Source organism: Scardinius erythrophthalmus, assembly GCF_964197995.2.
Source record: "Scardinius erythrophthalmus genome assembly, chromosome: 1".
Classification (NCBI taxonomy): domain Eukaryota; kingdom Metazoa; phylum Chordata; class Actinopteri; order Cypriniformes; family Leuciscidae; genus Scardinius; species Scardinius erythrophthalmus.
The window spans coordinates 71318097-71333722 of NC_138221.1; the positions used below are offsets into that span (position 1 = coordinate 71318097).

General features: G+C 38.4%; 1 protein-coding gene across 1 annotated transcript in view; it reads left to right on the forward strand.

Annotated features, from left to right (window-relative positions):
* Positions 1-15626, forward strand: part of LOC308689676 (sterile alpha motif domain-containing protein 9-like) — a 31204-nt gene that overhangs the window by 10143 nt on the left and 5435 nt on the right. The window lies entirely within an intron of this gene.

Consider the following 15626-nt stretch of genomic DNA (forward strand, 5'->3'; position numbering starts at 1 on the left):
CCAGGGGACTTTTATTTCAACCCTTTAGGCTATATTCGCTGTAGGCTATCACTGCCATAGTTTGACCAAACTCCCCGCCACAATCATTCCCTTTAAATAGATTCCATAATGGTTTGCCAGCTGATAATAACAATAGCCTAATAATAATAATAATAATAGCCTAATAATAATAATAATAAAAAGAAAGAAAGAATGATAAAATTAATAATAATAATACAAATTAAAAAGTTATGTAGGCTACTAGCTATTTTTTTGGCAGTTTTTGGGCTACAGAAATTTTTACAAAATTTAACAATAAATAATTTGATTTGATCTTTGAAGTAGCCTATTAGATAGAGATAGCTTCGATATTTGATCACTATGGTTGGTTACAAAGACTTTACTAGTCTTAAAATAATAACGAGATAGGCCTACAAACCTATAAATATTCAATCGACTTTTCTTAAATTCAAAACAAGATATTAATGCATTTCCATTTCTGAATAGTTGCTATATGGTCACGCAGGTTTGCGCACCTGGTGTCTGTTTTAATTAATAATATTTAGTACATAATATTTAGTACATAATATTTTTATGCACTTGTAGGCTAATTGCTGTGTAAATGCATTAAGATCTCTTCTGTATTGATGGCTCTGATGAAGCTCTGGTTGGATCTTAGTGGTAGGCTAACTGCCCTACAGTCTTATCCTCTAACTGAATTTATCGATGTGGATTAACGTGACGTTCATACATTTAATAAGGTTGCCCCTGGACATGAGTTTATGGAGGTAGGCTAAAGACTACCACCGCTTAATAGAATAAAAAAAAAATGTTTCTGTTGCTGTCAGTATTGTTTTTGGAAATAAGGCTACATTAAAATGCAATGGTCTCGTTTCAAATGCATTGGTCAATATGCTTGCGTCGACTTCACTGTAGCCTATATGTGAGAGTTCCTGTTTCATGTTTGTTAGCCCAGGACATTTTACAAATCCAGACCAAACGATGTTCTACGGCCATGTCCGGAATAAAGAGTAGCCTATCCATGTCACACAGTAAGATTTAGGATTTTGACCATATACCTCGCAGTCACAGACCGTATCAACCTCAGTGAGCTAATACTTATTGTATTTCGCCACAGGGTGTCACTGTGGCCTCAACCCTTTGCCTTCGCTTACTCTGAGCTCGATTGCTATGTCTGAGGTAAACCACGCCCTCCTCATTACCCTACGCAGGAAGAAATGTAGGAAGAAATAAATGAAGAAATAAATAAATGTAGAAATACATAAATGTATAAATAAATAAATGTAAAAATAAATAAATGTATAAATAAATAAATGTAGAAATGAATAAATGTATAAATAAATAAAAGAATAAATAAATAAATATGGAAAAAAATAAATATATACATAAATAAGGAAATAAATGTATAAATAATTATTTATTTTCGTTTTTTTGCTTTTCTATGTATATTTATTTATATATATATATATATATATTTATTTATTTTTTCTTTTTTACATTTATTTGTATATTTATTTATGTATTTATTTATTTTTAATATTGGCAGCTTTGGGATTCCATACGCGGAACTCTCCTCGCACATACTCATATAAGACACGCACGCGCACACAAACTGTCCACGCACATTCTCATATGAGACGCGAGCACAGCACACACACAAACTCGCGCACATACTCAATGAGACGCGAGCACACACACTCACAATACCCTAAAGATGTGGAAAAGTCGATCAAAAGTGTGGCTACATTTCTCCAGGCTCGATGCCAACAGCGCGCGATGCAGTATTTGCGGTAAAAAAATTGCTGCAAAGACCGGTACCGCGACAGATATGATGAAGCCCTTGACAGTGCACGGAGTAAACATAAGAGCAGAAAGTTGCTCCGTCTTTGACTGGTAAATGAAGAGATACCTTGTTGATCACTCTGACAGTGTTTATATTGCAATAATGACCTACTGAATGTACACTACCGTTCAATGTGTTAGTCAGAATTTTTTTTCAGTAAGAATGCATTAAAGTAATCAAAAATGACCTTAAAACGTGTAATGTTACAAAAGATTTCTGTTTCAAATAAATGCTGTTCTTTTGAATTTATTCATCAAAGAGTCATGAAAAACTGTATCATATAGTTTCTAAAAACTGTTTTCATGTTTCTGAAGGATCATGTGACACTGAAGTAATGATTTTGAAAATTCAGCTTTGACAACACAGGAATAATTTACATTTTGAAATATATTCAAATAAGATTTTAAATTGTAATACTATTCCACAATATTACAAGTTTTGCTGTATTTTTGATCAAACCAATTCAGCTTTGGTGAGCATGAGCTCTTTATAAAAAAAAAAATTTTGTTCCTTATGTATATGTATAAGGAATATTTTGTTCCTTTGTGCTTTTTTTGTTCCTTTGTGCACTGACTAAGGAGCAGGAGTCAAACTGAAAAAATAAAACCAAAGTTTTCTGAGGTAATGTGTTATGTAATCTTGTTAAAATGGATTTCATAAAATTGGTATCGAAAAAAGTATCGTTCAGGAACCGGTATCGAAATCAAGGTATCGGTATCGGTATTGGTATCGACATTTTTTGAACGATACCCATCCCTATGCATATGCAGGTGCTTTGAATTTTGAATGCTCTTTCTATGCCATAATTTTACTCTTCGTAGGTTCCGCGCCTCTCTTGCATAGACAGTATATAAACGCTCTCTTGCACTCCTCAAATCAAACGGGTGCGCACGTGCATATGGGCAGATCTTGTAGCAACAGGGGTGGTAGCCATGGTTGCGAGAGTGAGTGACAGTCGCCCAAACCAATCAATTGTTTCGTCCCGGATGGAAATAATGAGCTGTGTTTATTGCAGATTAAAAGGTCTACAGTCACTCGTTTTTTATACTCTCTTTTTCAGAGCACTTACATTTTAATTATGTATTGGTATATAAAGACAGTTTAAACAAATTTGAAAAAAAGTTTTTTAGAAAAATCCTACCTACCCTACCTTTAAGCCCTATTCGGACAGGTCTAGTTTTCCAAACGACGTTTGAGTTACAATTCTTATCAACCTACGTTTGTGATTTCATGTACGGATTTGGACGGGACTTCTCCGTGTTTACTCCGAGGTAGGAGTGTCTGTGTTTCACATGTGGGCAGTGCAGAAGATAATGTGTTCAGAATGCGTGGATTGGTCATATTTTGAAATTTAAGTACTTTTAAAATTAAGCACTTTGAAATATAAAGTAAAACGTCCTAATGTATTTAGTGTTTTGTAAACATTTTATAAAAATTGTAGTATAAAAAAACTAAACATACATTTATCATCATGATTTTATAGAACTGGGTTCTTATAATAAACCCACTGGAATAAAAAGTTTTAACTTATATAATTTACACGTTATGTTATGTAATTGAGTGCAGAAATGAAAGTAATCTTACCTGAAACTGATATTACAGTAGCCAGTCTTAACAGTTTACGTGATTTGGCTCTTCTTGTTGATTTCATTTTTTTATTTCTTTGCAGTGTACCGAACACATCTACATCCATTATCGGTGTGCAAAAAGCAGAAACTTGAATACCGGCGCGATAGCGAGAGATTGTACAGTAGTAGTTTACGTTGACAAAAACACACAAGAAAAGCGTTTTGGCAATCACAGACATTCGCATTCGGACGGGATTAGATTTCTCTGAGGACCACCGAGTTTGACGAAAAACAGTAGGTAATTTGCTCTGGAATTTTTACAGAGGTTGTGTGAGAAAAAGACAGACATGGCAGATTCAGACATGATTAAAATCTCAAAGTATGTCTGTGAAACAGAAATTTCTCTAACGTCCCCCTGTGAAACTAGTCCCGTCCGAATAGGGCTTTAGTCAGTATAGGGTCTGACCTACATGTTGTTGATTTAGATGATTTAAAGGGGTCATGTAATGTCATTTTTGTACAAGCTAATATAATTATTTAGGGTCTAAATTAAAAGTTTGTAACATACTTTAATTAAAAATTCTCATTAGTATTGTAAGAAAACACTCATTTTACCTGGTCAAAAACAGCTCTGTTTTCAGCATGCCGTTTCAGTGCATGTGTCTTTAAATGATAATGAGCTTTGCTCACCCCGCCCCTCTGTTCTGTGCGTACACCGTTTGTAACACAATAACAGTAACATGTTGTTCATTATAAACGTGGGATTATGAATTATATTGAGAACGTCATACATAGAAAACATGCCGTAATGTACCCTGAGTGTAAACAGCCGCATTCATCGTGAAGCGTGCTAGCGATTTGCAAAGATTAATATAAAGATTAATATAAAGGTTAATAAAACGTTACACTCACTTCTTCTTCTGGAGGTGCAGCAGGAACAGTAATAGTTGGTACCGATCCTTTTTTCAGGAGCAGCTTCTTAGCAAAACCAGCTTTATACTGACCCTCGTTTGTAAAGCAATCTGGTGTGTGAAATGATTCACGCAAACATGAAAGCATTGACGTTGATCGTGGGGAATATTCCCTTCGAAAACAAACTCAGCCACTGCGTCTTCAGCGGTTCGGATTTTGTATTTTTTTTTTTTTATCAACTTTTTATTGTCTTTAGAAATAACAAAATAACATCCATTCAAACAAACAGACAGGGAAGGGGAGAAACAGACATATTATCAATAATTTAACAATATGAAAGAAGGAAGTTGAATATGTTGAAGAAAAACATTGCCATGCATCAATGGTAATAGGTTTAGCCTTGTTGATTCCTGCTGTTGTACATTCACAAGCCACTATTTAATGGAGGCTATGAATTGTTGTGGCAAAAATTCATTAAACAATCATCAACTGCGTAAGAGACACTCTGAAATTCAAATGATCATTAAAAAGTATTTTATTCTTGCAAGAAGGCCCAGTTCTTATACTGCTTTCAATGTCTTCTGCTTACAGACCCTTATCTAAACAAGGAGAGGCTTCCCTGCTAGTTTTCTGATACTGCTAAGTTTGTTCTTACAAACTCACAAGTTCTAAATTGGGCGACGTCTCACCTGTTTCCTAGTGTTTAAAAACACACACACATTAGTCATATGTTGGCAGACCACATACAGTCCAGCAAAGAGTCATTTCAATGTCTTACTGAAAGTAAATGAAAATCAATACTGTAAATTAATGGAAATCAAAATTTCCCATAACAATTCCCCCTTTTTATCATTCATTGATAACTGATCAATCAATCAATAATTATGACCGCCGCTAGCGTAGCTAGCGAAAGCGGTCATATAGGGATTGTCAAAGTTTTTTTTTTTTTTTTTTTTCGTCACCTACTGAATTTTCCGTCAACGATACCAGGGACACCGAAGCACCGGGGAACATGAAATTTGGTGGGCATGTAGCCCCACTAGACTTTTACGGAAAAATTTCGTTTGGTCCCCGGGGGCCACTCCCCCCCGAGCTGGGGCCCCCCAAACCCCAAAAATGCAGTTTTTCCTACATAACTACCTGAACCGTGGCACCGAGGATGACAATTTTTTTTATGGTATGTTGGTCTTAAGGGCCCACATCAACCTAGCCCATAATCGATTGTCAAAGTTTTTTTTTTTTTTTTTTTCCCGTCATCTACTGAATTTTTCGTCAACGATACCAGGGACACCGAAACACCGGGGAACATGAAATTTTGTGGGCATGTAGCCCCACTAGACTTTTACGGAAAAATTTCGTTTGGTCCCCGGGGGCCACTCCCCCCCCGAGCTGGGGCCCCCCAAACCCCAAAAATGCTGTTTTTCCTACATAACTACCTGAACCGTGGCAGGATGACAAATTTTTTATGGTATGTTGGTCTTAAGGGCCCACATCAACCTAGCCCATAATCACTCATTTGTGATTTACACCACTCCCATAAAAAATTAAAATGCAATATTATTCTACTTTAATCGCCCCTATCTTCAGTTGAGATGTTCAGAACTGCACCATATTTCATGTGTATGATTAACTTGACATCCTCTGGGGGTATGCTAAGTTTCGTAGAATTTCATCCATGGGGGGGTATAAAATAAATTAATTTATGTGCACATTTAGTGACTGTACACTCATCGGCCTGTAGATGGTGGTGTTGAGCGAAGGGTTGCTGGTTTAGGATGATACTGTCACACACACACATGCAGGAATACAAACAAACGCAAGCATGCACACACACTGACATCCACACGCACAGACACACACCCATACACACACATACAAATCCACATGCACAGACACACACACACAAACACACACGCGCACACACATGTACGCAGGCACACATACACGCACAGACACACACACACACAGACACACACATACACAAACACACACACATACACACAGACATGCACATACTACTACTTTTTTTAGGTATATACATAAACACGCAATACAGCCAAATTGCTCCACGTCATTTCTTTTTGTGGAAAGCCAGTGCAGGCCTGAGCGGCGGTCATATTTTGTACCGCCCTGCGGTACATCTAGTAATAATAATAAATGAACCAAGTTTAAGTTTTACATCACACTTATACTTTTCATTTCTGATTTTCATATAACTGATCACTCTTCTTTAAACTTGTAGGAAAAGAAAAGATTAAAATGAAATAAGCTTAGGCTGTTTTTTGTAAGGATAGGCCCTTAATTTTATAGCAAGCAAATAAAGGTTTATTCTGAAGCCGGGCTAGATGGATAAGCACTGTTATCGCACCCCAACACTATTGGTCGGACCCTCAGTCACCTCAGTATAAACAAGAAATAGTGTAGGTTATATTTAGTAGGAAAACAAAACACAAGCTATAGCACTTCAAAGGATAAAAGTAAAATAAAATCTCTCATTTCAAACCCTGTCCTTGTGCGCCACCTCATGACACGGATCGCTGCTGCTTTTAACCCTCTTTACACATTATCATCGTACTTAGAAAGAAAGAATAAGAAAGTAAGAAAATAAGAAATTGAAAAACACCCCCCAATTTACCATGTTACTGTAGCTTCCGCTACTTCCACTGTCTGCCTAATTTTGTTCATCCTTGGGATCGGCTGTCATTTTCGCCAATTGAACAGACATTCCAGTACTCATATTCACCCATGAATAACAAGATTATCAGAATAACACATACGATCATAACTCATATACATTCAGCCTTTTCCATTAATCCACACCTATCTACATTTTCCCTAACCATTTTCCTAACCATATTTCGTTAACTTTTAATTCAATCGGGCAATGGTTTTACTTAGTAAGCTCTATCTAATACCCTATTTAATCAAATCTAACCAGAAGAGTTTTATGATTTTATCCATTCTATCCAATGTGGTTGTTAAAAATTAACTCGGGTCTTTTCCATTACAGACCGACTGTCTTTTTGCTTATTACCGTACTTCACATCATTGAATAGATTTTCTACTTTTCCTGAAAACATTTGCACCAATCAAATCATTAGATCTATATCAATACTAAGCCCTAGTTTGATTTAATCAAATAAAATCATCACAAAACAAATTCTTCTGCTAAACTTAAACCATTAGTTGGTCCACATCTTCCTCCAGGTGTGTTGACCATCTCGTTGCCCAATGGACATTCCGTCTTCACCAATATGACACTTTGCGTGCCGTAGATAGGATTTTCCCTCGCTGGCAAAGGAGGTACGTTACTAGCACGTCCTTGATCCCTCACTTTGTGCTCTGCTCTATGGGATGGTTGAGGCTTGTCGGTGTAGTATTAGTTGAGAGGCTTGGACCCAGGTGTCACCCTCTCCAACCATTTTCTGATCATTACAAGATTTTTCAGATCACGACCGCACCTCCACTGGAATGAACCATTTCCTGCCTGCTGTCACCTGTGAATGCAGACCCTAGCTATTTTGTTATTGACCGCTTGTTAGTAGTTGCATAGTTGCAAAGGCTTGTTATAATGAAAAACAAGCCATACAATGAATGCGGTTTCTTGCAAGTGGTATATAGAAGAACTCACATTTTCTGGGTCAGACTGCCGTAACTCCTCACAGCTCATCTCCCCTCTCAATGTTCTGCTGATGATGCTGGCCTCACAGTCACCGCTCAACTCTAATACCTTTCTCAGATAAAAACACCTCCCTTCAGGAGATGGCCAGTGTCGGCGTGACCCCCTGCCTTAGGTTGACCTCTGGCCAAAGGTTCTTACCCGTCCCTGGGGTAGTCACTTCGTGCACACTGGTAACCGCTCTTCCCCATAACAAAATCAGTTTTCTCCAACAGAATCAGTTGTTGTTTTCTGGAGCTTAGGAAAGGCACATTCAAGAGTCACCAGAGCCATCTGGACTGCCTAAAAGTGTTAACACAGGGAGACAGGTTAATAACAACAGTATTTAATCACTTAAATATTTTAAACATCTTCAAATCAGCAAAATCGCAATACTAAGCTTACACTCAGTGAATTTAGTTATCACATCGTCCATTCAGTGTACTGTTACATCTGTAGCCGGAGCCAACAGCCCTGTTTCATGGTGGAGACTAAAATCAGACAAAGAAGTTACTGGTCCTAAACTAGTCAAAAATGTAATTTCTACCATTTAAGGTCTGTATTATTATATTAGAGACTTCTTTAAAGTCATTCAGTTTTACTTTGAAAAACATTTGCCCTCTAAATGTATGAAATCTTAACTGCCTTGTAGCATGATTTCTTTTAACATCCATATCTATGGTTTTCAACTAAAACACTGGGCCTTACTATATTATGACACAGGCTCAGATAACAGCTTTTAGCTGACATTGAATGAGAGAGAGACGCTGAGGCATTTAGGACTGGTACACTGCACTCTCATAAACTTCTAAAATCAAACTTTATCTACCATCTTTTAACTCTAGCCCAGCAGTAAGGCATCTTTGCCAGAATTAACATGTATTTTCAAACAACCATATTTTATATTTGTTTTTTGCCCTCATCAGGGAATTTAGACATTACAAATTTCACTCAGATATTGTCTCTGTCGCACTGGACGTCTCAGCCACAGCACTCGCCAGATTCAGACAAGCAAACTGTTTCAGCCAATCACAAGCTTATCTTTGGAAAGCAAAACATCAGCTCCTAGTTCTTTCATGGTCAACACACTAACAATCTGTTTGTTTAATCAGAATTTTTCTACACATTTTACATTTAGCAACTGTTAAACCCGTAACACTGCTTCTGCTTATTTTATCTTAAAGAAAGAATAATAATTATTCTAGTTCTTAATAACGTTTCGCATTTCATCTCAATTGTAGTTGTCAAGTTCTCAATTACCATAATTTAATACCTGACTTCAGTGTTTTATCTTGGAGTTTTTCAATCTTCTTTTAGGATTCACACTAACTTTTGAGGCAGCCCTCTCTGCTTGTGATACATTTTATTACAAGTTGTGATACAACTCATTAGATTTGTCTCTCTATATCATCTAAAACCTTATCAAAGCGTTTCATTCAAACACAATCATCCCTTTCAATTGAGCGTCAGTTCTGGCAGGCCAGGTAGTCAAGACGCTGCTAATGCTGTTTGCTAACAACACTGTCCCGTCAGCTGATCTGCTCCAGCTGAGCTGCATTAGCTCGTTAACTCCCCTTGCTGCTCAATGGCCAAAGCTCAAACAAGGCGCCCTATTTAAAGCACTTTCAGTTGCTCATACATGCTTGCTGCTCGCTTCTGCTGCCCGCCACCTCCCCAGCTCCTCCTTATGCATAACGTGGCATTTGCTTTATGTCATGTTGCCTGCTCTGTTCACAGGGGGGATATTTTAGCTCTCACAGTGAAAGTGAAAGTGAAAGTGAAAGTGACACGTGACGGCCAAGTATGGTAACCCATACTTGGAATTTGACCTCTGCATTTAACCCATCCAAGTTAATGCACACACATTAGGAGCAGAGTAGTGAGTAGTTAACACACACACACTGCAAACGTGGATACACACACCCAGAGCAGCGGGCAGCCTTTGTGTGGCGCCCGGGGAGCGATTAGGGGTTAGGTGCCTTGCTCAAGGGCACCTCAGTCATTTCCAACCGGCTCTGGAATCGAACCAGCAACCTTTGGGTTACCAGTCCAACTCCCTAACCACTAGTCCTTGACTGCCCCTAAACTGTGTGAGCGTTCCCTAATGCTGCTGCCCCCTAATGCATTTTCTTTAGCACTGCGTTCACATTCTTAGTTCTTTTCCAGACGAAAACTTTAATATCGTCATTTAAATACTGTTCTACTTTCAAAAACCCACATTAATACACGTCACTTTCACGTTATCACTTTCTCTTCTGCCCCACTAGTCCTTGACAGTCCTAAACTGTGTGAGCGTTCCCTAATGCTGCTGCTGCTGCTGCTGTCCTCTGACTCTCTGCTATTTCATGGTGCTCATGAAAGGTCAGAGGACTCCCTGAACAGAGCCATACCGCCAAATTTCAATTCAGGAACATCAACCTGTTTGCAATCTATTCAATATAAATTCTTTAATTATTTTTATTGTCTGTGTTCTTGACTTAATGGACCTGACAGAATTACTTTTATGTATTTTGCAACTCATATGTTGGAGTCATTAATTTTACATCAACCTGTATTCATCAATTCACTAGCTCTTTCCTTCAAAAGGATTCCCTTAAGACTTAAATCTTTCAACCTTCTTTTAACCTTCAATCTTCTTACGACTTCCATCTATCAACTTTCCTTTAACTTTCTTTTCTCCCTTATTTAATTGCACGTTATTTTCATTTTCTTTAGCACTGCGTTCACATTCTTAGTTCTTTTCCAGACGAAAACTTTAATATCGTCATTTAAATACTGTTCTACTTTCAAAAACCCACATTAATACACGTCACTTTCACGTTATCACTTTCTTTTCTGATTGTCCATTTACAATTACGGGCTAAATGGCCCCGCTGACCACAATTAAAACTTTGCCTATAGTTTGATCATTGAGCTTGCAAACGGCTCCAACTTACTGCACACCCTTGAAGCAGTGTGTCCCCATCAGGAATGTAAACAGAGCCACAGATAAGCAGTTCTCTGTATTCTTTTACAGTCCACCAGTGTGGATTCAATCACAATAGCCAAATCATAATCTTCATCATTATTATTGGCAGCACAATAATTTCCATAAGTTGCAAAGAAAATCACTCAACATATTCTAAGGGGTTTTCACTAAACATTTTCTTTTTTAACTTCACATTTCTTTGAAGTCAAAGCTTTAGAGCACAGCTGCTTACAGCATTTGCTCTCTTCTGTTTCACTGTTTGTTTCAGGACTCTTCATAAAGTATAAACATTTGTACTATATGCCATCAATTTCATTAAAAAACTGGTTCGAAACAGTATTTCTCTATCAAATGGTTAGTCTGCAGATTCAACTTAATATTATCATTATTTTCTCGGTCCCACTTATCTCTGCTGTTTCACAAAAAAAAAAAAAAAATATCATATTACATATCTCAATTCCTAAATTGCACAGACAGCCATTATAGCTGCTTGCTCCTTCAACTCGTGTTACAAAAATTCTCTAGACATCACTATTTTACCAGTAAAATATATTGTTCCCCATTCTGCTTAATAAAACTTTTGTTCATTCCTCATCTTTATGTCACTTAATTTGACTTAACAGGCGTTCATAAATAGTTCCATAAATTCTATCAGAAATTTTATTTTCATAACATACATTTTATATATTTCTTCTCATCTTTCCCTACATGCTAGTTCCTTCTGCATCCTTTTCCCCATAATTTTCTTCATTGCACAGTACACCGGTGTGCAAAACCGGTCATATTTGCTTTTAAATTTTCCCATAATGGCTGTCTTTTTCTTTCACTATTGCCTGTGGCTTTTCAAAATTCAGCGTGCTCTAACTGATTTGTTCACCCAAAATCAGAAGGGTTTGAACTTAATTTCTGCTTACTCTCAATATCTGTCTCTGGAATTTGTTCCAGTGATCAATTATTTCAGCTCCTTGAATTAATTCTCCTAATAACGAGAACTTAATTTCTGCTTACTCTCAATATCTTTCTCTGCAATTTGTTCCAGTGATCAATTATTTCGGCTCCTTGAATTAATTCTCCTAATAACGAGTACTCGGCTTCGGTCCGGACAATATCTTGACCTTCTGTGGTCTCAATTTCCATGCCCTTTTTAAAAGCCTCCCCTTCCCCGTACCACAGCTCTAGTTTCAATTTCCAAATACAGTCATTAAGGTTCACCCATAAATTTTCTTAAAATCCCCAAAAGAAAATAAATTTAACTGTCTCTTACCAGAGATTTTTCTGTTGCCACTCGGATTCGTTTTCTTAATTCCAGTGGTTGCTTCCTCCGGACCCCGGCGGAACGGCCCCTCGTCCCTCAAAACTGTTCGGGGTAGGGCTGTGACTCTGAGTCCAGGAGGCCAATTCACCGTCCGCTCTCGGGTCCGAAGGGCACATCCAAGGAATCCCACTGTTCTGACACCAAATTGTTGTGGCAAAAATTCATTAAACAATCATCAACTGCTTAAGAGACACTCTGAAATTCAAATGATCATTAAAAAGTATTTTATTCTTGCAAGAAGGCCCAGTTGCCACATAGAAGTCACAAGTACAGTCTGTGAAACAAGTGCGACGACGAGAGGGAGGGCAGAGGAGCCTTTATACTGCTTTCAAGGTCTTCTGCTTACAGGCCCTTATCTAAACAAGGAGAGGCTTCCCTGCTAGTTTTCTGATACTGGTAAGTTTGTTCTTACAAACTCACAAGTTCTAAATTGGGCGGCGCCCCTCCCTAGGGGTCAGAGGTCCCTTTTCAATCTGCCTCCTCCTGACGTCTCACCTGTTTCCCAGTGTTTAAAAACATACACACATTAGTCATATGTTGGCAGACCACATACAGTCCAGCAAAGAGTCATTTCAATGTCTTACTGAAAGTAAATGAAAATCAATACTGTAAATTAATGGAAATCAAAATTTCCCATAACAGAATCCAATGTTTTTGCACACATGTGCGGAGTAAACCAGTTTCCTTTCGTGGTCACTATGAGTTACGTCGTGGCGACGAATGGGGTTTCACTTAGCAACCCTCTCACCTTTGATTATTACAAAACGAGCCAATGGCAAGGAAATACCATGGGTCTGCGGAATTTGCATAGCGTAACTCTGCCCCACCTCCTGGGTATATAAGGTATGTTTTCACTTCAGAGCGAAGATAATTCTTCACTCCACAAGCTATTCTGAGATCTTCATTCTCTTCTCTCTTCGAGACGAGCTTCTCTCCAGGTGTTGGTTTGACAGTGATTTCCAGCGAGTGCACATTGCCTGCTGATCTGTGCAGTGATCTGCCAGTGTGTGCTTCTCCCTGGTCGCTTCAACACTCTGCAGAGTTTTTTCCTCTCACAAAAGAGCTTGCGCGTTGCACATCTTTTTAAAGATATCTCGACCTGTGCACTTCTGGTTGCGGTCGGACTGTTTCCGAGTTTGATAGGCACAATCGCTGCCTTGCATGTTTGGGCGTAGATCACACTAAGGCAGAATTTGTGGATGGGAGAGTCCCTCATCCACATTCTCAAGAGGTGGTACTTTGGCTGGTGGACAGGGTGACCTGAGGGTGATGATGTGGAATAAAGCACCGACTATTCCATGCTCCACACCCCCCTCTAGCATGCCGCAACCCGCGGGTGTCCTCCAGAGCTGTCCTGAGCGCTCGCGGCTGGACGATTGGTTTTTAAGCACCCCTCCAAAGCCGACTCTCGTCGCAAATTCCTATAGAGCTGCGGGGCAGGCTGCCGCTTCTTTGCATTCCCTGGCCATCCAGTAGGTCTATCAGGCACAGATGCTCAGGAACATGCACAAGGGCAGGACTGACCCAGGGCTCTTTGATGAGCTGCGTGCTGCCACCGGCCTCGCTCTCCGAGCGACGAAGACGAGGCAGGTTTGAGTACCTTTTGATATTCTAGGTATTATGGCTGGAATTTTGAGATCGCAATAGACGTGAAGGACTATAATGCGTTAAGAGCTCGCTCAAGTACTGCGGAGCTAAACCATTTAGTGTTTTGTAAGTAATCAGCAATATTTTAAAATGTATACAATGTTTAATAGGGAGCCAATGCAGTGTTGACAGAACCGGGCTAATATGGTCATACTTCCTGGTTCTGGTAAGAACTTGAGCTGCTGCGTTTTGGACCACCTGCAGTTTATTTATTAACTGTGCAGGGCAACCACCCATAATAGCACTACAATAATCTAGCCTCGATGTCATGAACACATGAACTAATTGTTCCGCATTAGATTGAGTAAAACTAATAGAGAGATACAACCATGATCGGATGATAAGAGCAAATAATTTGTTACTCTAATGAGAGCAGTCTTAGTACTATGGTACGGTCTAAATCCTGACTGAAAATCCTCACAAATATCATTCCTTTCTAAAAAGGAACATAGTTGTGAAGATACTGCCTTTTCTAGTATCTTTGACAGAAAAGGTAGATTCGAGATCGGCCTGTAATTGACTAATTCTGTAGGATCAAGTTGCGTTTTTTTAATAAGCGGTTTAATCATAGCCAGCTTAACAGTTCTTGGTACGTATCCTAATGACAAAGATGAATTAATGATATTAAGAAGAAGATCTATGACCTCTGGAAGCATCTCTTTCAATAGCTAATTCGGTATAGTGTCTAACTGACATACATGTTGTCGATTTAGATGTTTTAACGAGTATAGAAAATTCTTCCTCTCCTATAGCAATGAATGAATCGAATTTTTCCTCAAGGAGACTACAATGCACTGCCTGATGTGATACTGTAGTAGACGGTTGCATAGTTATAATTTTCTCCCTTATATTATCAATCTTGTAAGTGAAGAAGTTCATAAAGTCATTACTGCTGTTCTGCTTGGAAACATCTGGGCTTGAAGCTTTATTTTTCGTTTAGCCACTGTTTCAAATAAATACCTAAGGTTTTGTTTATTTTCTTCTAATAGGGTTGAAAAATAAGCAGATCTAGCAGCTTTTAAGGCCTATCTGTATGCAATCGCGCTCTCTTTCCATGAAATGCGAAATACCTGTAGTTTTGTTTTCTGGCTGCTCTCTTAAGGGCCCGAGTGTGCTCGTTGTACCACAGCGGTGGACTATTTTCTTTAATCTTCTTTAAGCGCAAAGGAGCAATTGTGTCTAAAGTGCTGGAAAAGAGAGAGTTAAAAATTTCTGTCTCAATATCGAGTTCTTCTAAGCTATCTGGGATCCTGAGATGAAGATACTGATCAGGAAGATTATTAATAAAGCAATCTTTAGTGGCAGAAGTGATAGGTCTCACATATTTGTAACACAGAGTCGACTTTGCAGCCTTGGCTGAATGAAGTATACACAATAATTATAATGATCTAAAATGTCATTGCTCTGCTGCAGAATTTCAACGGCATCAACATTTATTCCATGTGAAAATATTAGATCTAGAGTGTGATTATGACAATGAGTAGGTCCTGACATGTGTTTGTCTAACTCCAATAGAGAATGTCTTTAAATGCCAATCCCAATGCATCTTTTTCATTATCTAGGTTATGCCTATATTTAAATCTATAGCATGCGCTTTGTTCATGCAGATGTGAATTTGAAGCATTAGCAATTAACAGATAACTAAATGGATGCACCTTTCTATGTTTACACCCCTTGTTGTGCATTAATTTAATGATGAAATTAATCTGAAATAC